Here is a 26,538-nt window from a genome sequence, read left to right on the forward strand (position 1 = left end):
TATTCTCATGCATACGTTCTCTTTGATTCATTTTGTTATTTTGATTATTGGCTATAACTTCTGAGATTTCAAAATGAATGATTCTTTGCTATTTTATCCTATGAATATCGGGAGATTTAATATATTTTGACATATTTAATACTATTAAGTATATTAATATTTCAATATTAATTTATTCATTAATTCAACAAATATTAGGCACTTGCTTTGTGTTGGGTAACATTTAAGGCATTCTCTTATCTTAATTTTGTAACTGGTAGCACATCCTTTGGGTTGTTGGGGCTCCCCTAGCCCTGCCTGCATGCTGCAGTCAGAATTACCCAGGAGAGGAAAAAATTGACACAGCATGTGGATGTCTTACTACCTGTTTGGTCCACACCTGCAACTAAGGTGGAGATGAAAGGCATCCACTACTATAAGGGTATGAACATGTTAATAGACTCTCTAAAAAGATTTTTTTAAATTCATATGACTCATGTGCTACCCGATAATTTATTTAATACGGGAGGAAACATCCTAAACAATATATCTCTTAAGTTAAAAAATCACCCTGTCTGCCCTTTATATTGTCTTTAACCAACATGGAATACTATTTTCTTATTCCAAAGAGACTTATGCAATATTTCTCCATTCTTCTTGGATGTCTAACAGACTGTTACTTTGTGTTTACATAGCAGTTATCCCCTATCATTAGAAAGGGTTTCTAGTTGTCTGAAAACACTGATAAACAGTAGCCATGTGGGGAGGGGCAAATACAATTGCAATGATGGAGCAAGTCTACTCAAAGTAATAAGGTTGCAGTTCTCCGGTTTGGGGATAGATTTCAAGGTTCTTGATACCCAAAGGTGGGCTTTATATCTTATGATCAGTATGAATTATGTAAAGAGAAAATAATAGTAAACATGTGGTATATTTTATTTTATTCTATTTATTTAAATATATACATTGTTGATTTTTTACAGAGAGGAAGGCAGAGGGATAGAGAGTTAGAAACATCAATGAGAGAGAAACATAGACCAGCAGCCTCCTGCACACCCCGCACTGAGGATGTGCCCATACCAAGGTACATGCCCTTGACTGGAATCGAACCCGGGACCCTTCAGTCTGCAGGCCGACGCTCTATCCGCTGAGCCAAACTATTCAGGGCAGACATGTGGTATATTTTAAAGCATACACCTCTTTTCCATAAGCATAAATACATATATTACACCGTGTTTAAGTTCAAGATTCTGATAAACAGCATCCCTCCTGGGGAAATGTCCTAGTGCTGGTGCCTTTTTGGTGCTCATATCTATCTTTTGTGTGTCTCTATCAGTAGGGAGTTGTCACTCTTTGCTTTTCCAAATTTGTATTATTAAAACGTTTTTAAGTTTTTCTTTTTCTAGGAATAAATCTATATTGCATTTTAAATATGCTCTTCAAACTACTCATGCTCCCATACCTTCCAACTGAAATTCTGCTTCACTTTCTCTTCCTCTGAATAATTAATTCAGAACCAAAGGACTCACAGAAGACACTGGAAAAAATGATGTCAGGGAGATTTCTTTCTTTTCTCCCTTCCTCTCCTTTTTCCTTTTTTTTAATTTTTTTGAGAAAAAGTAGCTCATTTTGGGTCAGTGCTTTTGATAATAAGATTTAACTGTGTCACAGATAGAGAAGAAATGTAATAGCAAAGCCCCAATTAAATTAAGGTGACATTTATCCTTTTTAAGGGATTATGATAAAACACTCATTTCTCATTTCCCTCAGGCTATGTTTTTGCATAGCCCCTTTGAGTGTGTGTTGGAAATGGAGCTTGTTTTCTTTTCCTAAGTGAGGGAAGTAATGAGAAGTGTCTGATTCTGGCCCAGGAGGCCCACACCAGCCCAAGGAGCCCTGGTCACTGAAGGCATCCTGCCGGGGGTGAAATTAGAATTGGGGTTCCCTGGATCTAAGAAGCATTCTTCCCCTTGGCATTATTTAGAAACAGAGGAAATTAATGACCTGCTTTTTAATTGTAAAAGGTTGCCTAAATTTGGCTCTCTGTAAAAGAGGGAGCATCTAAACATTAAGGCAATACTGTAAAAAAGTTCCTAGTAGGCTACAGCACAGTAGGAATATTTGCGGGGCTATGTTCACCTCTCTCTTTGTACTGGGGCTGCTGCCTTGGCCAAGCTTATAATTAAGTATTTAGTTATTTCCCTCTTGCATAAACCTTCTCAATTGCTCATTCATCTGCTCCTTTTGCATTTCTGAAGGACCTCTGTGTGTAGGCACTGAGCTAGGAGTGCTAATTTGTATGGCAGGGTAGCAGCACCTGAGGAATCACAAGTCAGTTTACTGTGCAGACAGGCATGTAAATCCCAACTCTCCCATTGGGATTAATGCCTTAGTAAAGTGCTAAATCCAAGCTGGGGGAGCACCCACAGACTGTGCTTGGACATTTTGAGAATGGTCACAGTATGCGTTTCCTAGGGTTGCCATAACAACCGCAAACTGGGTGGCTTAAAACAATGCAATTTGTTCTCTCACTGTTCTATAGGCTAGGAGTCTGAGATCAAGGCATAGGATCATGCTCTCTCTGAATGCTCTAGGGGAGAATCTGTTCATGCCTTTCTCTCAGCTCCTGATGCTGTCAGTAGTCCATGACGTTCTTTGGGTCGTACATGCATCTCTGATCTCCGCCTCCATGGCCACATGGTCATCTTCCCTCTATGCACCTGTATCTTCACAAGAATCCTCTTTCTGTATGTATATGTTTGTGTCTTCTCTGCCTACGTGGATACCAGTCATATTGGATTATATGCCCACTCTACTCAGGTATGACCTCATCTTAGCTAACTACTATGATCCTGTTTCCAAGTAAGGTCACATTCTGAGATACTAGAAGTTAGGGCTTCGATAGTTAATTTCTTTATGGAGAGGGTAAAAACTGGTCTGGGACCTGATGGGTGGGTAGGAATGTCGAAGAAGGAAGAAATGGTGTGTGGTGTGTGTGATGGTGATGATGAGGATGATGAGCATGATGATGATGAGGAGGCACTCCAGGCAAAGGCGACACCATTAGCGGAAATAATTTGTTGTTGGCAATGACATCTGATCAGTCTGCCACCTTTAACCTGGGTGAGAATGAGGTAGCACTGGGTCCACACTTCAAAACCCGGAACCCTGCAACACAAAGCATTTTCCCCTCAATCTACTAGCAAAAGCAGGTTGTCTTATTGTTGTTTTGCAAATTGTTGACCAATTGAGCAAATATGAATTACCTGAGGATGCAGGAAGCAAGCTGGGCCCTCAGGCCAGAGAATGGCATGGTTGCTGATTGAGAGAAAGAAAAGAGAGAGAGAGAGAGAGAGAGAGAGAGAGAGAGAGAGAGAGAGAGAGAGAGACAGCAGGGGAAGGAGATAATCATAACTACTGCCTGTGGGAACCAGAGTGAAAGTGTTTAAAGTTGGCCACATAATTCACCCAGGTGACATTTTAAGCAAACTGGATTCCTCTTATAACTGCAGTACTTACTCACCTTCCACCCCTGCCCAAGTGGTAATGTTCTGAGAGGTTTTTAGAGCTGCTTGATTTGGAATCCTGAGCTGGAAACATGAGGTGTGGAGAAGGGGCACCTACCTGGGCTGGCACCCCAAAGTTTATTAGTCCTCCACCACTGAGGAGTCCTATGCTATGCCTGGACCAGCACCCACCCTGCCCCACCCCAGCACATGTGTTCCATGTCCCTCTCATGCTCTCACATGGCAAGGCTGCCTCGGGGGAGACATGGCTCCCTTAGTCACCCTGGCTGCAGTTTGTAATGTGCAAACTTAAGTGCCTGGTATCTGGCCCTCCATTTGTTCTCTTGCTTCAGCTCATGAATGTTATGGCCTGGAGGTGAAAAAGGGAAGGTAGGTCCAGGTCATGAAAGGTGTAGACTGGCACTTGTCCTTGTGTGATGCCCTTTCTGCTCATGGCTTTGCTCCCTGCTCAGCCCTTTAAGCACAGAGAGCATTCTTTGTTGTGGTTTGTTGTCATTTTGGTAGTTGGTGGTGTAGGTCGGCAAATCTGATCAGTCTGCAGCTGACGGTGGGCTTGTACGCAGGTTGGCAATGGAAATGATCTTCTGTGGTGTCCTTCCTCTCCCCGTGAACCTGCAAATCCCCCATCTAAGAAACCATGCTTCTCAAGATCTTTGTTTCTTGCCATCTTTCCCCAAATTCCCTGACTCTGCTGTCTCGCCCATCCAGTCTAAAGTCTCCTCTGGCCACCCAGATCTCAACTAAGTATTAAAAATAAATGTGTTTTATGTTAGTTATTAAAAATAAATTACTTACTTTGCACAGGTTTACAGTCCTGCAAACAATATGCAAAGATGAGTATATTCACTCCAACCAGTCTGAGCCAGTGAGGAGAGGCTGGGCTGCACAGTGTCCATTTCCCTCCTTAATGACTGTCCTGGTTTTCTCCTGAGGATGGTGAAAGAACAGTGAGGAGCACAAGCTATTCATTTGTTGCAGAGCGTTAGGACCAGCACTTGACAGTTTCATAATTCCCTGAAGCCGTAAGCAGCAGAAACTGTAGTTCTGAGACAAAGAAACCTACATATATGGATGTGCGTATTGAAAGTAACAGATGTTAAACAGAAAATATACTCATCTTCCACATCAGAGAATTTCCTTCGCAAGAATTCACACAGGAGCCGCTGCTTATGTACTGAACATTTCCATTTATCTCAGGTTGCAGCCCAGTAAACAGTCCATGTCTTATTCTCCCACCCTACTTTTTATTCTGAGATTTGGTTTGATGTAGATCTCAGCTATTCTTACACCTCAGTCCCTGTATCCCTGTGTGAAAAATATAGGGCTTGTATGTTTTTTAAAAAATTACTCATTGTATTAAAAATTTGATCCCAAACACCATGCAAATGTGTCTACTAATTTCAACTAATTTTCACAGCTTGGGGCAACTGAAGACATGGAAAGCACTCATTTGTCAATGCTATCAAGAATGTTTATAGTCTATCAGTATAATGAGGGTATTCATTGTCATATAGAGTATGCCATTCTATTATAAATGCACTAGAGGCCCAGTGCATGAAATTCATGCAGGGGTGGGGGGAGGGGGGGCAGGAAACAGGACCCTCAGCCTGGTTTGTGTCCTCTTGCAATCTGGGACTCCTTGGGGGATGTTGTGCCTAAACCGGCAGTCAGACATCCCTCTCACAATCCGGGATGCTGCATGCACCAGTGACCATACTTTTCAACAGATGAAAGGCATCTTGCTGTTGTACGGGCAGCTACATTTTTTTTGCCCTGATTATAAAAAGTAGTACATAACCTGATCCTTCTGAGTCTGTGGGACAACTGGCAGGAAGGGCGATGGGGGGGAGGACCCGCTGGCACCTGCCTTGGCTGGCAGCCTGGCATTGCCCGCTGGCCAGCTCTGCCCCTCACTGTCACATCGCCTCCCTCTGCGGGATGACATGCAGGCAGGGTGATCAGGGCAGGGCCCCCACTAGAACCCGTCTTGGCTGGAGGCCTGGCACTGTCTGCTGGCTGGCCTTGCCCACTCACCCCCCCCCCCAATTGCTGACAGTCGCCTCCCTCTTGGGTGGTAGATGCTCAACGCAGGAGCTGGCCCCTGGTGGTCAGTGCATGTCATAGTGACCAGTCATTCTGCTGTTTGGTCAATTTGCATATTAGGGTTTTATTATATAAGACTAGAGGCCCCATGCACAAAAATTTGTTCACTCTGGGGGGGTCCCTCAAACCGGCCTGTGCCCTCTCGCAGTCTGGGACCCCTCGGGGAATGACCACCTGCTGGCTTAGGCCCGGTCCCTGGGGAATTGGGACTAAGCTGGCAGTCAGACATCCCTCTGGCAGCCCAGCCGCCCTCGGGGGATGTCCACTTGCCAGCGGGGAGCAGGCCTAACCTGCAGTCGGACATCCTTAGTGCTGCTGAGGAGGCGGGAGAGGCTCCCACCACTACTGCTGTACTGGCAGCTGTCAGCCTGGCTTGTGGCTGAGCAGAGCTCCCCTTGTGGGAGCGCACTGACCACCAGGGGCCAGCTCCTGCGTTGAGCATCTACCACCCAAGAGGGAGGCGACTGTCAGCAATTGGGGGGGGGGGGGAGTGTCTTGCTGGGGGGCCTGGCCAGTCTGGGTGAGGGGCTGATGGCTGTTTGCAGGCTGGCCAAGCCCCCCAGCCACCCAAGCTCCCAGTGGAGGCTGGTTGGAAGCAGGGATCTGGGAATTATTTATCTTCTATAATTGAAACTTTGTTGCCTTGAACGGAGTTCCACAGCTGGCGAGGACAGGCAGGAAGCTTGGCTTCCTCCATCGCCGGGGCAACCAAGCCTCCTGCTTGCTCCAGCTCAGTCGCAGTCTGGGACAGAAAAAAAGGATTTAAATAAATAAATAATTGTTGAACAGAATCTAATAAATCCCTCTTCACAGGCTGTGAGGCCAATTGCTAGCTGCACTCATGTTAATAAGAGCAAATTTGGAAAGTCGATTCCTGATTCTCATTCCAAGGGTATCAAAAGCTAAAGCCAAAAGATATGGTGAGCTCAGCGCTAATGAGGCAGAGGGGCGGCCACCCAGGCTGTGGAGAGAGCATGGGTGCAGGAGGCAGATGGATGCTGGCCAGCCAGGGCAGCACAGCTTACCAACACCCATCTGATGGGTGCCCTCAGAACAAGTGGGAAGGCACATCCACACTCTGAGAATAAATGAGGCTGAGAACCGGCTTAAATGAATTGTTATTGCCTCATAAATTATATTCCATAAATACAACGGTGCAAATGCTGTCTTGGGTTACTCACCTACAAAGCCAAGAGAGTTAAGTGCAGGAATCCAAAACAGAATTGATGGATCCAATATTTTTCATTTTCAAAAGATGCCTTTATATCGGCCATATCCCTTGGAAGCATTTTTATGGGCTCACCTGCCTACTTTTGTCTGTCTCTGTGTGTGTGTAGGTGCCTCATAATCAAGCTACTGAAGTTAGTGCTACTTCATTCTCCACACTGATTCAGAGAGTTATTAAGTGCAAACTAAATGTAAAGAGAAACAAAGAAATGTCTGCTCTGTATGTTTAGCAAGCAGCAGTCATCCTGTGTTGGAGGGCCTACGTTTATTCTTACCATGAGGGCGTACATTTATTCTTTCCTTTCAGTGAAAGCAATCTGAGATTTACTGGGGGAGGGGCTCTTCTTGCCTTTCGCAGTGAGTGGAAGCAGCCAGCTCAGCAAGGTGAGCTAAATGTAGTTTGGAAGTTCCTTACAACTCAGCTTAAATCACACAACTGACTTTAGAGACAACTGTTTAATTCCAGAGGGCTCTTTCATTCCAGAGTTAATGTTATAACAGAGATCTGTCCCCTAACAGCTATTCTGTCTTTTAAACAAAGAAAAATAACGTCCTTCCAAGCAAATATAATGAGTTTAGATTTAGATAAGAGTGAGAATGAATGGAACAGAACTTGATTTTGGGCAGAAAATTTCTTATAATCTGGATATCACACACACACACACACACACACACACACACACAGTAAAGAGAACAACCTGGAATGAACACAGAAAATGTGCTTCTATCTCAAATAAAAATAACTAAACTGTCCTGATGTCTACATGTGTAATTAGTCCCATGGTTCCCTGAAATCTAAACCAAGGAAACAAGGACCTCTAAAAATAAGCCATTTTTTAAAAGTGTGCCCCCTGGGAGTCTAGGCTCATCTCAAAAATGTATTTATGGAACCTGAGGGGCTGACATAACCATGACTGTATAGAAGCTTTAGGGAAAAATGTGTCCAAAGATTTAAAATGTCTACTCTGTATGTGTCCAAAGATTTTTAAAATCAACACAACCTAATTACACAGTCTCCAATATATGATCCCTCTGCTCTTAGAACAAACTTATTAATAAGCCAAGGTGAATTCAGATGAATCAGCTCATCCATCCATTTGCCCATCATCCATCATCATCCATCCACCCTTCCACCATTTATTCATTCAATAAACATTTACATAGTACCAATCATGTGCCAAGTACTCTGTTAGAAATTAGGGATAAAAGCATAACAAGCCACACTTCTGTTGCTTTTCTTGCTACCCTGGACAAATTTAATCACCCCCTTTCAGCACTGCTAATGCCAATCCATATGCTTAAAAACTCAACTGGGTGAAAAACAGGGTTACTATTCTCTTGTGAAAACTGAAAGCCTTACCCAAGATTCTTATGAGAATTAGAAGGTCCATCTACAATCTAATTTTTTTACACTTTCAATTCCTTTCATGACTGTGGGCTCTAGGAGGAAGAAACTCTGCCTCTTTCACTACCAAGTTTCCCCAGTTTCTAGACATATTAGACACAAATATTGAAGGAAGGCGGGGAGGCATGCCTTTGATTCCTGAGCATAATGCACAGTCTGGCACATAGTATTTGCCCTCCAAGAATACTTACTATGTGAAACTGATTCACAGAGACAACATCTAGTGAATGAGGCAGACACAGAAATTAATCATTAGAGTTTGATTAAGTCCCTTTCACATAGAAGTATGTCAAACATAGCCATAACATGTAGGATAATTTTATAGGCAAAATTTATCTGGTGGCCAGTACAATGACAAGTTTTCTAAATATTAGGAAAACTCGTGGTAAGGTGGTTATGGTCAAACTGTTGGCCACTTTGTTGCCACTCTATTACATATGGCACCAGACATCTGGAGTTGGGTATAATCCTTTATAGTGTGCTTCTACCAGGTGTATCTACCATCCTCTGTTCCAATCAGAGGATATTCAGGTATTCACAAATAGTTCTAGTTTTGTTAAAGGTTTTCTGTTTTCTCTAAATATAATAATTTTCTTTCTTGTTTTATATTTACTTTTTAATCTAAATTATGTGTTCACAGCATTAAAATAATTTTTTTCTACATGATTCATTTAAAAATCCCTGTAGCCTCTTTTCACTGGCCTCCCAATGACTTTAACTTTTAACTATTTCTATTGATTATTATTTTTTGCTTATACTTACCTAAATAATTTTATCTAAATGATTTGCTCCTACTGTTTCGGTTACTTTTTTTCCTTCTCTGTAGAAGACAGGAATTAACATTTTTCAGTCCTTCCCCTCACAGCATAGCACAAGTGCACACATACATTCTCCTCCCCATAGGCTTTCTATACAATGATGTTATAATGTTGGTTTTGGATCAATATATGGTCTTGTACATTGCTGTGCAGTTAGAGAACAGTATTCACAGTTGAGCCATGTAGTGAACTATTATTAAATTTCCTTTCCTGTACTAACATCACCAGTGTTAGCTCCCTTTCCTTCCCATCTTGATGGACAGCATTGCTTAGTTTTCTATGTACCTAATACTACTTAATCCCCAAACTCTTTATCATAAATATAAAACTCCTCTTAAGGGACACACACATTCGGCACACTATTGATCCTTCTTTGTTGAGACATCCAGAGCCCTCTGCCTTTCCATTCTAATCTGTGTTAATGTTCTCTAGATATACTGCCAAGATGCCTTCCTGGGATCTCTCTTCGCCATCATCCTCTGCAATTCCCTTGTCTACCCTTTGTGTTTGAGTGCTTGTTTTCTGCATCCAATGTTTTCTTTACTGATATACTCCTTTGTTTTAGAGCAGGGGTAGGGAACCTTTTTTTCTGCCCAGGGCCATTTGGATATTTATAACATCATTCTCGAGCCATACAAAATTATCTACTTAAAAATTAGCCTGCTACATTTTTTCAAATATTTAACTCATCCCTATTGCCTTGCAGGGCCAGATTAAATGATTTTTTGGGGGCCAGACATTCCCCACCCCTATTTTAGAGGATTTTCTCCTCCAGTAGCTTCCTTAAAAAAAGGGTTCAAGAAAAGAAGATTTTTTGGACTTTGAATGTCTCACAATGCCCTTATTTTATCCTCTCACTTAATTGATGGTATGTCTGGGTATAGAATATTAGCTTGGAAATCATATCCCCCTCAGATTTTGAAGGCATGCATTGATCATTTATCTCCACTTTTAGTATAATATAGGGAAGTTCAATGCTGTGCTGAATCTTGGTCATTGGTTTTTACTTTCTGAAAACTTTATTTTTTTTCGTCTCTAGTGTTATAAAATTTAACAATGATGTGCATGCATAGGCTTGGGCCTTTTTTATCCATTTTGCTCATTCTTGGTAATCCCTTCAATGTGGAAGGAAAATCATGTAGTACTTTATTCTGAAAATTTTATTTGTAGCATTTCTTGGATAATTTCTTCTGTTTCTTTTCTCTTTCTTTCTTTATGAAATTCCTGTTATTTGGTTTTGGATCTCTTGAATTAATAATCTACTTAAAAATATTTTTCTCACATTGTGCACTTATTTGCCTTTGCTCCTTTCTAGGTTTCCTGAATTTTACCTTTCACCTCATCTATTGAGATTTTCTGCTCTTCTATCATACTTTTTTTTTAATTTTTAAGATTCCTTTCTGCTTTCTGAATGTTTATTTAAAAAGCTTCCTTTTCTTAGCTCATGAATGTAATAGTTCATCTCAATTTTTTCGAAGTGTTCTTCTCTCTACATTGTCATTTTCTTAAATTCCAAATCCATTTTTCTCAGTTTATGTGTGTGTGTTTTTTTGCCTTTGACTTTCAAGTTGGCATATTTCCTAAAATAACTGGTCCTCTTTGAATATGTGCTTACATATGCGTTGTTCTATGAAGTGTCTTTGGAAGCTCTTTGTAAGAGGGCTTGTTGTCAGATGGAATTCATTGTAGAGCAATCCGGTTGGTAGTTTCATGGGGGCCACTGATGATAAAAGAATTTCCAGGTACCTCTTAACTCTTACTAACCAGTCAGATTCTCCAAGGGAAAAACAAAACCTTCCAACCCACTGCCTATAAAGTATTATCCTGTCTGTTCGCATGTGGGCACCAAACAGAAAGGGGGATGAAAATGGAGATTGTGTGTGTAATATTCCACTCAATTTCTCTATCTTTAGCATTTTCGGTGGCCCTGAAGCCAGCTTACCCCTGTTCACAAAAAGCTGACTCTGTATCTCTCTTCCCAACTCCATGATGAGAGTTAGGTTGTTAGCTTGAAATTATCTTGAGTGGGAGTATGTATACCTCTGAAGTTGGCAATGACTACAAATGGTCTCCCCGCCCCCAGCCCAAGCTGATTATTAATATAACCAGTGCTCCAAGGAGCATGCTAAGCTGCCTCTAGCTGTGTCTGGTCTTTCCCCATGCCAGAACTCCTCTGGTTTACCCCTCTGAAAATACACTTTTAGTTTCCTGCCAGGCCTGGGGGAAGGGAACATGTTTAAGGAGTTGTACAGAATGGGAGATGGAGAGGGAATCTAGTATCTGACTACCTCTTAGAGTTTCAAACCACACCCCTGTTTTCAGCTCTCTCTTCACCCCCACTTTGAAAAGCTCCTGGCACCATTACTCCTGGTTTTTGAAGCACAATCAGGTTGCTTCTTGTCTTTACCTTCTGCTGGCTTATGTTTCAGCTTTCTGGGATCTGCCAAGTCCGTGGCCATTCATCCATCTGTTTTTTCCTATGTGCAAAATTAGGCTTCTGTTGTCTTCTTTGTGTTGAGGGCTTATATCTGGGTGTGGTTTTGTGTGGGTTTTTTTTTTAACCCTTTACAGTCCTTTTAGAGGTTTGAGGGAGGGGCAAAGTAAATATGAACTCAACTTACTGTTTTCTTTAGCTAAAAGTTGAACTGAAGGGTTCATGGTGTATTAAGGGCAGGCCACGAGTCTGAATGGTTCAGAAACAGCCTTCCGACCCTGGGCCAACCCAGAAGTCTCTCTCCAGGCCTGGGCAGCTCCATAACCAAGGTGGCCTTTCTTGGGCTACAGTTAATAATATGCTGGTCAGGATTGCCCCTGGGGGCAGGGTCAGAACCACATTAAATGAGAGCGAAGTTACCAATATTTGCTAAGTATTTAATGCTACCCAGGGCTTGGTCAACTGATAGAAACTTGGTAACTCTGACTTCACGAAAGTTCCCTCTTATTGCTTTTGCGAAGCACATATGCATTTTCTCTTGGAAAAATTTCTAAGTACCAGGGCAACCTGAAGAGATCCTGTGGATTTGAGGCATTATCTGCTGGTCTATAAATTGGTTAAAATGTTGTTAGCAATTGAGAAATAACTAATCTTGCTCCTGTTGCATGCAGCCTTAGGATTCACACCATTCATCTTGCTAAATTCAGTTTTTTAGCTCCAAGAGGTACGGGGGCATCTCAGCATGAATAACTCTGAAGAATAAATGGCATTTCTGGGCAGATCACTTAACAAAAATGTCTCCTGGGCAAGGAAAGGCCCTGCTGATTCCTTTCATTCTGTGCCCAGTGGACCTACCAGTGGTGAGTGTAGGATGGCTGATTATTGTGGATTAGAAAACTTTTCCACTTTTGGTTACAAAATTGGCAGCAATTTCCAAGACAAAAAGCACTCCTGTCACCACAGGCAACCATGCAGTGCCAAAGTGCAACTGCAAAACATGCTGTAGATTGTCGTCCCAGACTCGCAGGAGACCTTGTTCACAGTGAGCTGGTGTGTGGAATGGTGGGGCACTTCAGGCTAGTCGTTTCAATGCACTCACTGAGTTCACTTTTGGAAAAATAAGTCCCTGCTGAATCAAGAGGGAAAGGCATCTATCCCCTTAAGATTTATCTTTTAAGTGTAGGAATGAAGTTGGTCAGCGATTCTGTGAACCCTGAGGGGTAAAAAACACCTACTAAGAAGGGCTCCAATTTTAAAAACAGAGGCTAGCAGCCATTTCTGCACAGGGACTTCTCACACAAACTGCACTTCACAGAGAAGCCTGCACTGAACTGTCTGCCTCGGTGTTGAACTACCTACCTCTTCCCTGAACTGCCAGCCTGGACTGTCTCTGCTGTCTGAGCCAGCCTTTATCAGGGAGTTCCTGGAATCTTATTTCAACCAATAGGACTGAAGCTTTCCCCATCCAATTGGAGTTATGCAGTTCCAGTCAAATAGAACAGCTCTATTCTGACCAAGCAGAACAGTGCCTTTTGGACCAATCAAACTGTGAGGATTTGGAGTGCTCATTTGTGAGGACTGACCAATCAGGGACCAGGGGTGGGGACTCCAGTCCATATAAGCCAGCTCCCCTCTGGCTTGGAGAGCACACTTTCCATTTCCACAGTTGGGCCTCGGTGACCCAGTTGGAACAGGAAGATGTCTCACCAGAGCAGAGCGGATCAGTGCAGTACAAAGCAGACTGGCATGGAGTGGAGGAGAGTAGACTATTGAGGAGCAGAGCAGAGCTATCTAGCCATGCTGTTTTCACAGCTGTGTTGTATCATAAATGAGCTATTTTGCACTGAATAAAGTTTCTTTCTTCACTGCACCTCAAATTGAGGATCCCTGTTGGCATTGAATTGGCACCAACAATCATTGGTTGATAATTCCATCCAGAAAAAGGGATGCCATATAGGGATAGAAGAGTGAGCTGTCCACCATATTAACACACTAGTTTCTAGCCATTTCTCTAAACTTCTTCTGTAAAATCTCTCTATATAAAAGCCTAATATGCTAAGTGTCTGGCCGGTCGACCAGTCGTTATGATATGCACTGACCACCAGGGGGCAGACGCTCTTACCGGTAGGTTAGCTTACTGCTGATGTCCAGCCAATCAGGACTGAGCGAGAGGGGCCACATATGCCCTGGAGCCTTCTGTGGTCCCTCCCCAGCCCTGATCATGCACCAGTGGGGTTCCCTCAGCGTGGCCTGTGCCCTCTTGCAATCCGGGACCCCTCGGGAGATGTCAGAAAGCTGGTTTTGGCCCTATCCCTGCAGGCCAGGCTGAGGGACCCACCAGTGCACAAATACATGCACCTGGCCTCTAGTCTATATTATAAAAGGCCTGTTGCTGTAATGCCGTAATGCCGTAATGACCAATGATCAGACGGGAATCCACAAGGAACCGGGTGGGTGGCGGCGGTGGCTGAAGCAAAGCAGCCTGGGTCACCAGGAGGTGCATGGAGCACCTCCCAGTCCCTCCCTCCCGGCCCACAAGCTGCTTGCAGCAGCAGGGCAGGACTCATGGCTCACACAACATGGCCCACAGGCTCTGATCCCAGCAAGGCTGGTGGATGGTGGGCGGGCGGGGCAGCAGGTGGGAGGGCCCTCAGGTGGCCGTGGCTGCACAATTTCACATGCTGGGCTTCTAATAAAGTAATAATAAGAACTACCTGGGGAAACTGCTGGAAGGAGTGGGTGAAAAAGCAGATAGTCCACAGCCTGGCTCATACCATCACTAAGTGTGTTATTATGGGCTGTTACTATGGCTAGCATGTCACCCCCCAGTCATCTCAGAGTCATACCAAGGTGGCTACTTTTGAAAGTATGGATCAAGGAACAGCGTCTGGTCTCTAGGGTTTCACCCTGAGAAAGTAGAGAATGACTTAGGGATCCTGAGGAGGATGCAGTGTTGACATTAAATATTTACTACGCATCAGAGCATACGCAAAAGCAGATGGATTTATCTCCAGGAACATTTCACTCAAGTGAAGGCATTGGACACCCATCTGAAGCATGAACATGCCCTAATTTAATCACCAATGAAAAGGTGCCTTAGGAAGAATAACGTTACATTCTCTCAATGCCTGCCAGGGCTGCATCTTGCTATCACTTTTCTCCTCTCTGTTTTACACCCACGCAGTTCACTGGCAAAGTCCTGAATCTCCAAGATAAACAGCTGCAGTGACAGTGTTTCTTGGCTTGAGCACAGGCATGTTTCATCAAATCCATACACAAAACAAACATAGTGGGTGGAAACTTCCCAAGTTCAAAGCTGGGTTTGAGCCTTTGCTTCTCTCGAGGCATTTTTAATTTGTTCTGAACAGTGAAACTTTTTGTGTATGTGTGTACAAGCATGTGTGTGCTAGTGCACACATGACTTCATATGGATTCACACTAAGAATGGACCTAATTAGCCCAATTTTACTTTTAATAATAGCAATTATTATGACAGAAAATCACTTTGGAGTCCATCTTGTTCTATAGAAATATCAGGTATTAGGCGTATATCTTTTCATTAAAATCTTGAAATTTTCCCTGGAAGAAAGTATGCAATAAAGTAACATTGATCCATATCTCATATGATGCAGCCTCTTTGTATGATCATAGATTATTTTTTTATTCTTTATCTTCTTAAATATAGATTTTACTTTAGACCTGTTTTAGGTTCACAGCAAAATTGAGCCAAAGGTACAGAGATTTCCCTCATACCCCTGCCTGCCCCCACACAAGCATAGCCTCCCCCATTATCAACATTCATGATCAGGTTATAATTGATGAATCTACAATGACACATTATTATCACCCAAAATCTATAGCTTACTCGTGGTGGTGTGCATTCCATAGATTTGGACGAATGTATACTATGTGTCCTCGAGTTATTTTAATAGTTCTTTGCACCTTACTGAATTGAAATAGCAGGACACCAGTACGGAGATTTTCCTTTCCAGGTTCCATGGGCGGAATTGCTTCAGCTAAGAAACACAGAGCGACCTCTCATGACATTTTCTAATGATGTAACAAGGCTCCAACTTTTTTTAAAAAAAATTCTCCACAGAAGTCTCAAAAGAACATTGTCAATACATGAATATAATTTCAGGAACTGAGCCTGAATTTTTATTATTTTCCCTGTAACCAGTTGTTCAGCAATCCAATTTCTCAACCATGCCCACTCCAAGGTCAAGTTCACACATTGGCCATTTAGGCTGAATGGAGCCTTGACCCATGGCCACTTGCAGTCATTTCTTCCTTTTATTTTAGTTCCCTGCTACCATCGCCAGAGACAGGGGGTCCTTGGTGTTTCTTGTCCCCTTCCCCATCTACTCCCCTCACTGTGTGTCTCTGATTACTGGCCCTCAACTCGGGGTCTGCTCAGTCACCTCCTCCCTCACTCTCAGGCCCTTCTCTTATCTGCAAACTATGAATTTCTTTGTTGTTTGGTGTGTGTTTTTTCTCCTCATGAAAAAACATGCCCTGAAGATCAGATGAAGCAATATCTGCTATCTTTCCTTGGGTACCCAAATGGTTGCTGATTTTAATGTTATTTCTTTCCTCTCTAGATATTAGGGGGAGAGAAAGCTCTAGTTTTCATGGACTCCATTATATTTTTACAGTGCCAAACATCTAAACTATAACCTATGTGAGAAATAAACTATTTCATCTGCAAGCTGAAGAACCAGGTACATATGACCATTTCTTTTTTTAGTTAGTGAGGAAAAAAACCATCCTAGATTGTCCATGTGGAACCATTCCTAGCTGCTGGTGGGCTAATTGCTTTACATGCAGTCAAAGTTACAGTGCTGAGCAGAGAGGCATGATTATGGAAATAGAGTTAGGGACAACCGCCAACATGAACGTGTATTATATAAACACAGCTCAAATTACCTTCATACATTTCAAATGTAGAAATCTCACCAGTCCACAGATGAAAAACATTCTTGCAAGAATCTAAGTCTGGGATAATATAAAGTGAACAGATAGTGCATTCAGAAGTACTGTTATGCATTGCTAATGCTTCATGTGACTTACCTACTTCACAAGCAACCAAAGGAGCAAGAGAACCAACCCTAGCAGTTCATTTCACCCTTCAGATTTCCAGATGTTATTTTTGTGTCTGCTCCTGTTTGTGTACCTGCAGTATGTTCCCTATGTTTAGTGTCTGACACTCTTCTCACGATGTCACTGCCCTCTACCTCAGTCCTACCAAGTTATCCAAAGTGAACAGGGGTCTACTGTGGTCCGCAGTACAAAGGGACTGCCCCCCTCCCAGTCCTGCTGCAAACCCAGGAGTTTCCTTCTAAACTGAGAGATAGACAATGAAGCTTTCCATAAGAAAAAGATATCCAAGCCAGAAAGTAGCCTGTCAGACTTTGTTTTGGCCTCACCCACCTCATCCCCAGAAGTCAATAATCGCTATGATTGGAGGGTGACTAGCTATGGTCCCTTGGGAACAAAATATATCCTGGGCATCCTTTTTAAAATATATTTTTGTTGATTTCAGGGAGGAAGGGAGAGGGAGAGAGACACAGAAACCTCCATGATGAGAGAGAATCATTGATTGGATGCTTCCTGAATGCCCCCAACTCGGGGTGGATCCCAAAATCCAGGCACATGCCCTGATGGGGAATTGAACCATGACATCTTGGTTCATAGGTCAATGTTCAACCTCTGAGCCACACCAGCCGAACTGTTCTGGGCATCATTGGCAGGTATTCCTGGCTTTGGTTTGGAAGGGAGAATCACCATGCATTCTAATCAAAATGCTAGAATGTGGCTTTGGATTCTAAACAGGGAATAGGCTTTCTGTGAAGTCAGAGCTTCTGGCAATTTCCTGCTTTGGTCATCTTCAAACAAAAAGGGTCTTCCTTCCATAAGACCATCTCTGTAGGTCTTTCATTCTCCATTGTCCATTCTGAAGGCCCCCTGATCAAGTGAGATCCTTAGTCAATAGCAATCTCCCATTAATGAGTCCTGGTTTAAAGCTGCAAACCTCATTTCATCCAGAATGAAGAGGTAATTTCATACATGATGCTTGGATGGGCTATTAGAGAAGTATGTGATATCTTGTCCATGAAGGACTGGATCTGTGGTTAGAAGATTTTTTTTCTTTTTAAAAGAGAACACTTTCTTCAAATAAAATAGTGCGTGGACGCCTGCTAATCACACCACATGAAAGTGCAACTGCTCTGGTAGAAACAAGAGAGAGCAATTGCTTGGTCTACCTTGCCTTGTGTCAGGGAGCAGCACCTCAGAGAGCCATGTGGAAGCCTTAGAGCACCTCTGGGCACGATATGAAGGACTCAGAAGTTGATGATCTGTCAGGCTGTCTTCTGCCACAAAGTATTATTTCATAATAAAGCTGAACTGTTCAGTTGCAAACACCATCCCTGTGCTTTAGTTTGTTTTGCTGGTTTCAATAAACAGGTTGAGGCATAACTAAGAAGACATTGGTTAGTCACTATTTATGAAATAAAGGAAAATACACAGTTAATATCAAGACCCATACACTTACTTTACATGGCAAGTTATCACTCCAGATACTTTGGGCAGCCACAGCCTTGATTACCTTCTTTTTCTTTTGTCATTTTTCTCTTTCTCTTTCTTCTCACCTTTCTCTGTTCTTTCTCTTCTCTCTTATAGTCCCTTTTGCTCCCTCCCTTTCTCCATATCTTATTTGATCTACTTTTTTCTTCATCTTTAATTCTTCACTTTCTTTCTTAATATATTTGTGTTTGGCATTTTCTCAGCCTCTATCTGCTTCTTCAGTGTCCGTCAGGCTAACCAGGTTATACTGCAATAACAAACACTCCCAAATCTCAGATGCTTAAATCAACATAGTTTATTTCTCAATCATGCTCCATGCCCATCACAGTTTGACAGGGGCTCTGTTCATTGTAGTGAGCAGGAATCTAGGCTGATGGAACAGCCATTTTCTTAAATGTTGCTAGAGCAAAGAGAGAATGTGGGGCAGAATACAGTGTGGCTAGAAACTTCCTCCTAAACATGAATACAGATCCCCTTCCTCATATTTAATTGCTATATTTCAAGTCACACGGGCATACTTCAAGTTGGTGGAAAAAGTGGACTTCTGTCATGTGCCTGTAAGGTTAGAGAGTCCAACAATATGGAATGCCCCTGGTGAGCACCACTGTCATTATGAGAATCCTCCCAAATCCTCTGCTTCTAATTTTCTTCCCCACCAGCCCTCTCCCCTGTTCTCCTTCTTTGTCCTTGTTTGAGATCCTTCTTAACTTTTTCCTCATCCTCAGCCCATCATGTGGGGGCAGCACCAATGATAGTCACAGGATTATCACTTGGAGGCAGGAAGGGGAGTGTATTGGTTTTTAATGTATAACTTCAAAGTAACATGATGACAGTCCGCTAAGCTGGAGAGAAGGCTGTATCAGGATGGGCCCTCATTCAGGCCCCTCCGTCACTGAAAGATGCAGTCCTGGAAATGCTGGTCTTTCCCAGGGGTTGGTGCCAAAGCTGTGCTGCTTAGGGCTCACCGGGAGCACATGCTCCCTTTCCCCATTCTACCTGGCTCCATAGTAATAATCGCTGAAACTCTCTTCCTCCATAACCATCATTTAGCTGCCCCAAAATAGGTCAGGGCAAAACCATTCTCACCATACTTTATGAACATATTAGTAAAGAAACAAAGTAAAAATCTAAGGGTGGATCATTTATTATCAGAGTAAGAATGAATCCTACAAAATAGCTGCATTGTAAAATTACAAGAAAATATCCAGGGAAAAGCCAAATCTTAGCTATCAATAAAACATTACCTAGAAGTCAAAGGAAGGAAAGGACGTTCAATTTGAGTACAGAAGTTATTCATTTCATCCGCTTAGTCAGATAGCACTGGGGACCAGTAAACCAGAAGCCAATATGTCTACTATACCAGCCTCCTGTTCCCCGACGTGGTGAAGATTCATGTGAAGTTTTGCACTTTAGCTTCCTTCCTGAGTAACACCGAATGGTATAGGGCCGCTGAGGAATCTGTGAGGTGCTGGTGGCAGGAAAATCCTTCAACAAATTCTATTGTATTACCTGGAGTGCCCTGACTCAAATCAGCTAAAGGCTCTGTGGTATGATCATCACAACACAAACTGATCTAACATGGGGGTTATTTACTTGCAAATAGAATCTTTCATGAGATGATAAAGGACACAAGAAAAGCTTCTCAAATGTCTCCCTCAATGCTCACTATGTTGGTGCAATCTTATAAGTAGAAAATTATTTTGGGGGGAACTAAGTTTTTATTAGTTTTCGAAGAGCCAATAAGGAGACAACGAATGAGGAGGTAGCATGCTCATTTTTAAAGCATCATTGACTAACACCACATTGCAGAGTTAATTGACATTAATGATAAATCTGCACCAGGTAGCTACATGCGAAGTGATGGTCCTTAGTGCTTCTTGGGGAACCAGAAGGACCTTAGGCAAAATTGACCACCTTCTCATTTTTCTGAGAAACAGCTCTTATTTTCCTTAAGGCAAACAGGAAATTGTTTATGGCACAGAAACAAATCGAAGCTGCATGTTAGTTCTATTCTTTGGGCCACTAGACATATCCCAGATTTCCCCTTGGTCAATGTGTTATTATTTGCCGGCGAGTGATCCTTCAAGTGTTTGGCTCCAAGATGAAGAGGAGGAAGCTGAAATGGAGGTCAGGCTGGAAGGAGATGCTCACTGGAGTCTCAGGGCACAGAGTAATGCAGGTATGGGTTCCTGCATGACCCATGCCGAGCCAGGCACTGACTATTTCAAGTCCATGGGGATGTGGAGGGAGCCGTGTCTGGATCTGTCAACTCTGGGTTTTGAGTAACTGAGACCTGAGAACTGTTGATTTTATAGAAGTTCCAAACACTCAAATACATAACTGGGTTGAATTATTTTAAAAGGGCTAAAGACAGACACTTGCATTTAGCATTTGATGATTCTATTTACAATGGAAAAATCATAGGTGAATAAGACAGGAAAAGCACCATTCTTTGGAGGAAATGTCATAAAAACTACTGATAAATAAATTTTTAAAAATGCAGAATTAGTGGTACATAACATTTAACAAACGTTCCCATTAATTACACCACTTCCTAATGTTTTGTATACAATAAATAGTAGAGTAATAAAGTGCATTCATTCTCATTTAATAAGACAGCTAATAAGCTAATATCCCTTGGGCTTTTACCTTTTTTGTTTTGTTTTCTTTCCCCCAATATTCTCGTGTTAATGTTCTACCTAGAGGTGTTACTCAATTTTTTTCTTTCATGTTTGATACTTTTTTCTGGCTCAGTTCCTTAGGTGAAAAATATTGGCAGTACTTTTGGGGGGGAACTGAATACTCTGATATAAAACCCAAGGAGAAAATGGGACCAGGCTCTGGGGTTGCCTCTGTTGGGGGAATGTTCATGGCTCCTCAGTCCCAGCTCTCCAGCCGCTGCGGAAGTACGCTTCCCATCTGCCCCCAGAACAAACAGCCATCGGCCATGTAGTAGCTAACATCCCAGGTCTTGCATGGGAGTGACTCATGTCATAGAGACTGTGAGTCATTCTGTACTCCCAGAGGGTTTACATTAATGGCTTAACATAACCATTGCTTTCCCTGTCTCCCCTACTCCCCCAAAGCTTTGAGGACTTTGAACTATATTCAGTGATCTATAAAATGCAAGGGTGGAGTGATACGGTATGTGTAAATTGCAGTGGGCACAGATGTTTCAAACGAATTGTAGGCATAATATATTTACATTTCAAGACAAGAGGAAAAAATATGTGTGCTACTTTTGAACAAAGAATATTCAGCATAGAAAACAATTGAAAGGATTCTAACATGTATTACTGCCTCTAAATAAATACTACTGCCTCAAGAGAACTGACACAATTGGGTTCTGGGACATTTTCCTACTCTTATGAAGATGGTTTAAGGTTGATTTGCATTTCAGATTTTTTTAAAAAGAGTCACTGAACACACATCATATCACCAGATCCATCCTATTAAATGCCATCTTAGGAGCAAGCTCGGGGGACTGCAGCTAGAGCTGCAACTAAATGTCAGATGTAGGACAGGTATAAAGGACAATGCTGATCACAACTCAGGGTCACAATGATTACCTTTGGATTCTTTCCTATTATAGTTTTCTTCAGAGAGCTTCTGCTATATTTGCTTGCTCTAAGTAAAGCATGCTATTTTTCAGAAGAGAAAAAACTGAGTTTTTATGATCTAACGATGGTAAAGTATAACCAATATATATTATTAGATGCAATTATATTCTCTTTATAAAAGGCAATAGAAACACCATTATAGACATTATTTTTATCAGAATTTACCAAAGACAGAGAGAGAATGAGATGGGCACAGTGACTATTTCTCAGAAGCCAAACCAAAAAGGAAAGTCTTAAGAGAGATACACATTATGTCATGTTTCTGAAACTTCCTGATCATCCTTAAATTAGACCATCTGTCCTCCATGAGGGAACTCACTGGATGAGACCTTGAGGAATGGAACTCTTTGTAAAGTGTCTGAAACATTGAACGTGTCCCTCAGTATTCTGATTTCGTAGCAAATCTGTTACCCAGATGTAAATTTAGAAGCATCCGAGCTCTTGGCTCCCTGAAGGAAGAATTTCAATTTGGAAACTGCATTACAGGCTCTAACAAGAGAAGAATGCTCAAAAGCTCAATTACCCCCAAACAAACTGGGTTGGGACTAGAGGGAAATGCATGGAGAATCAATAGGGCAGTAGAGGAAGGTGAGTTTGGGCCTTTCTTACCACTGAGAGGAAAATACTGCTACCGTAAACAGAAATGAGACTCACTCACATGATCCAAATGCTAAACATGTGGTCATACCGCCTGGTTTTGATGAACAATTCACCTTTTGCCAAGCATTTTCCTAAGTGTCATTTAGTACATGAACAGGTTCGAATTTGACATTCACCAAAGGTGTATGTGTATGTGCTTGTGTGTGAGTCTCTATGTGTATCACCAGTTCTCTACAAAGAAGCAGATGGTACTAGGGAGAAAAAAAAGTTGTCAAACAGAAAACTGCAGAATAAATCATAATAAAATCCTTAAGCAGAGTAAAAAGGGGATGAGTCATAAAAATTCAACAAGAACAGCTTCAAAAAAGGATGGGTGAAATGGTGGAAGACATCGGGAAGTGGAGCTGACGTGGAAAAATTAAGTGGGAAAGGTGCTAAGCAAGGATTCTTTGTAACCATAACAGGAGCAAGAGAATGGGTCCAGCTTCTGCTTAGGAATGGAACAGCCACAGTGAGCATGGGGAAGGGAAGAGGGCCAGGGGAGCAGACAGCAGAAGGGCAGGATGTGAAATACCATCTTCCTTCCCAGCTGTCAAGGTTGCTACTCCTTGCTCTGAAGGGGCTGACTGCTCACATCTAACAGGATGGGCAGCCTCCCAAATCCGCCCAGTTGGGGGCCAGGCAGCCCTGTGGCTATGGGTGTCCTCAGAGCCTCCCACAAGCTTCCCTCCATGTGCTTCTCAGGCTGGACCGTCCCACAGGAGAAGGTTCCTTCCTCTCCATGTGCAACAGTCGTCTGAGGGCGCTTGAGCACAGTGGCTTGGGAATCAAAATGACTCATCAAAATGAATCTGACATATTCACACTACGCCTCATAGCCATTGTACATGTGGCAATTATCTCGTAAATTGGCCTTATAAATCACTACATTGCTTTTACACTGCCAAACCAAGGTGGTAATTTTCTATTTCATTAGATTTAGCATAATCACGATAGCATAGTATAATGAACACTGTATACCCATCACCAAAAATAAATAATTACTAGCATTTGCCACATCTACTTTACTATTTGTGTTTGATGTAGTATTTGAAGTAAATTTTAGACATCATGACCGACAATTTCAGCAGCATCTCTACAAACTAAGGGCATTGTCCTTTATAACCACCATCCCCTGACTGCACATACCAAAATAACTATAGTCCTTGTTCCATATTCAAATCCCCCCCCTTTGTTCCCCAAATGTGTTTTGTGACTCATTGTTTCAAATCAGGATCCACATAAACTTCACAAATCATGTTTGGTGGTTACATTTCTTTATTTTCTTTGAATCTTGCAGAGCCTCTCCTTACCTCCTACCTCTGCATCTCTATTTTCATATTATTGGCTAGCAGAGGAGACTAGCAGGGGCCTGTGGAATGCCCTGCCTTCTGGAATTGTCTCATTACTTGCTCCTTGAGCCATTTACCTTGGTTCCTAACCCTTACATTTCCTGTAAGCTGGAAGTGAAATAACATTCAGCTCAAACATTTTTGGCAAAACAACTTCATTGCTTCAAAGCAAATTGCAGCAGGATCCACATGAAGATGCATCACTAGGTTACGGTGTGTTAATCTGAGCTACACTCCTCAACACCCAAACCTGTGCATGAACTGCCCACCAGTGAGCGTTTCTGTGCTCACACCAGACAGAAGCCCAGGCTACAGTCTCCCTCAGTTCACCACCCTTCCCTTTCTTGGACCTTACCCATTAGGTTAGAGCATGTGTAGACTGTGAGAGTATCATTTTCCATTTCCTGTGCTTGCCACGTGATTGGCAGGAGTAAGTGATAGCTCTAAGTATTCATACACTTTCAGCACCTCCTGTACCAAGATATAGTTATATTTAAAAATAAACTAATATCACCTAATTTTTGGTTTGATGAAAGGATGAAGGGCAGCAAGCAGGGAAGATACCACAAAAGAGTGGACATTTTATGTGACACAAAGAAATGAAGAGATAAAATAAAATAGAAAATTTGGGAGACTTTTTTTCTTATACTCATAGGGCGATATAGCATGACACCTCAGAGTTTTGACTCTAAAATCAGGGTACTGGAGTTTACTCTCCAGCTCTCACACTGTCTGGCTCTGGGCTATTGGGGGCCTAATTTAACATCAATGCCCTGTTTCCTCATCAGTAACTAAAGATAATAAGGGAACTTCCATAGTAGGGTTTCTGGGCAGATCAATGTGCAAAGAATGCTTGGCACAGGGCCAGGCACACGTAAGAGATCAATCTACAGAGGTTGCTATTATTGCTATATCCTGCAGTGAGTTAAGAAGCCATTTGCTTGTCCTTTGTTTTTCTATTAAACTCTCATAGGAGACTTCTTGAGAAAGCTGGGGTGAGGAAAAGCCATGAGAAGCAGTAGTTGTATGGTGGTCAGGAACATTGGTCTAAAATTCCACAAGCTCAGTCTGACCCAATAATGTGTCAGAAATGGGTGGGGAAAGCAGCTAAAATGAAAACTGTCTTTCCGTTCAATGCCACAGGACTGGAGTTTTCTCTGACACAAAAATTCCTTATACTCCTCATACCATGTGGCCAGAGTTGATGGGATTCAAGGGGCATAAAGCTCTCTGCCCAGCTCTGAGTTCTTAAGGACAGGTCTAAGTGCAATATGGTTTAATGGGATGGCTGGTGTAGCTCAAAGGTTGAGCATCAACCTTTGAACCAGGAAATCAGGGTTCGATTCCAGGTCAGGGCACATGCCCAGGTTGCAGGCTCGATCCCCAGTAGGAAGCCTGCAGGAAATAGCCAATGATTGTCTCTCATCATTGATGTTTCTCTCTCCTCTCTCTCTCTCTCTCTCTCTCTCTCTCTCCCTTCCTTTCTAAAACCAATAAAATATATTTTAAAAATATGGTTTAATGGGTAGCTTATGACATAAACTAACATAAATGGACCTAGTAATCAGCCAGGGCAAGAGCAGTAAAACACAGCATCACCAAATGCCAAGGAGCAATGCTGGTGCATCCACCATGGGATGCTTAGGGGATCAGCCATACTCTGGAAAGCTTTCCCTTTCCTCTGAAACCTTCATTTTCTGCTCTGCTACAGCAGGCTCAGCAAGTGCCCCTCAAACAAGAAGACCACGTTCCTTTGGGACTTTCAGAACTCGGTATCTTATTTCTATAATCAAGGCACTCTGCAGTCTGTAAAAGGGAAAACCAGTGAATTCTACCAATTTTACTGTGCAATTTTACTGTGACAGGAATTAATGTGGAAGGTTTCTCACTTGATTGAGCCACCCACAAAAGGGAGCAGAGAAAATGGTGAATGTCTCTAAAAGCTCAGGTTCAAGCAAAATAATCCAGATAAAACATTTGCACCTCGGCTTTAAGGTAATTTTCTCAGTTCCATCTTTAACTTGCAGTGCAGTGGAATCTTGTCAGGATAGCTGATCACCTTCAGTGGGACCACATTCTGTAGGGTTTAGGCACGAGACTACCAGAAGAAGGAGGCATTCAACTCAGCAGACATTTATTAAGCACTTAGTCCATCATCTTAGTGACAATTCTTACACGAGGGTCTCCCAGGAGCTTTAGAAGGCAATTATGTCATGAGACATGTCCCCATCTCTCCGACAGGCATGAAGAGCAGCATACGTGGGGAAGGGAATGAGCTTGGAGGAGAGAGGACACTGCAGGTGATCAACCCCTCTCTGCTTTTCCCTCCTCACCTATAGCAGAATGGGAAGGCATCCATCTTTCGTCTCATCAACAACTCATCAAACTGGTGCCATCTGGTCACCTGTTCTTCAGAGGCAGCTCCCATTTCCATTGTAGGAGAAAATGGAAATGAACCCATAGCTGGGAGGCCTATGCCACTCTCTTTATGAATCCTATTGTATATACACTGAAAGGGCTTTTTATAGTGAATTCAGTGTGAGGAGAGTCTTGTCAAATTTTAAGAACAATTACTGTTTACTTTGGTCTCCTCAAGGGCTTTGGGTCACATTCTACAGATTCCCAGAAGTCTTAAGAGCCTTTCCAGGGCATATGTAAGAGCATGATCATTTGGTTTTCAGACGTCCTTCGATAGCATAGTGCCTGGCTCATAGAAGGTGCTCAAGTATTTCTTTCGGGATTAAACAGAAATGTCCACGTGCAATGAACGTTTCTATAATATCTTTTGTTGGTTGATTATTTACTATGTGCCAGGTACATATGTGTACATTAATGTCTTCCCACATGTT

The sequence above is a fragment of the Myotis davidii genome, unplaced genomic scaffold (genome assembly GCF_000327345.1).
Source record: "Myotis davidii unplaced genomic scaffold, ASM32734v1 scaffold133, whole genome shotgun sequence".
In the NCBI taxonomy this organism is placed as follows: Eukaryota; Metazoa; Chordata; class Mammalia; order Chiroptera; family Vespertilionidae; genus Myotis; species Myotis davidii.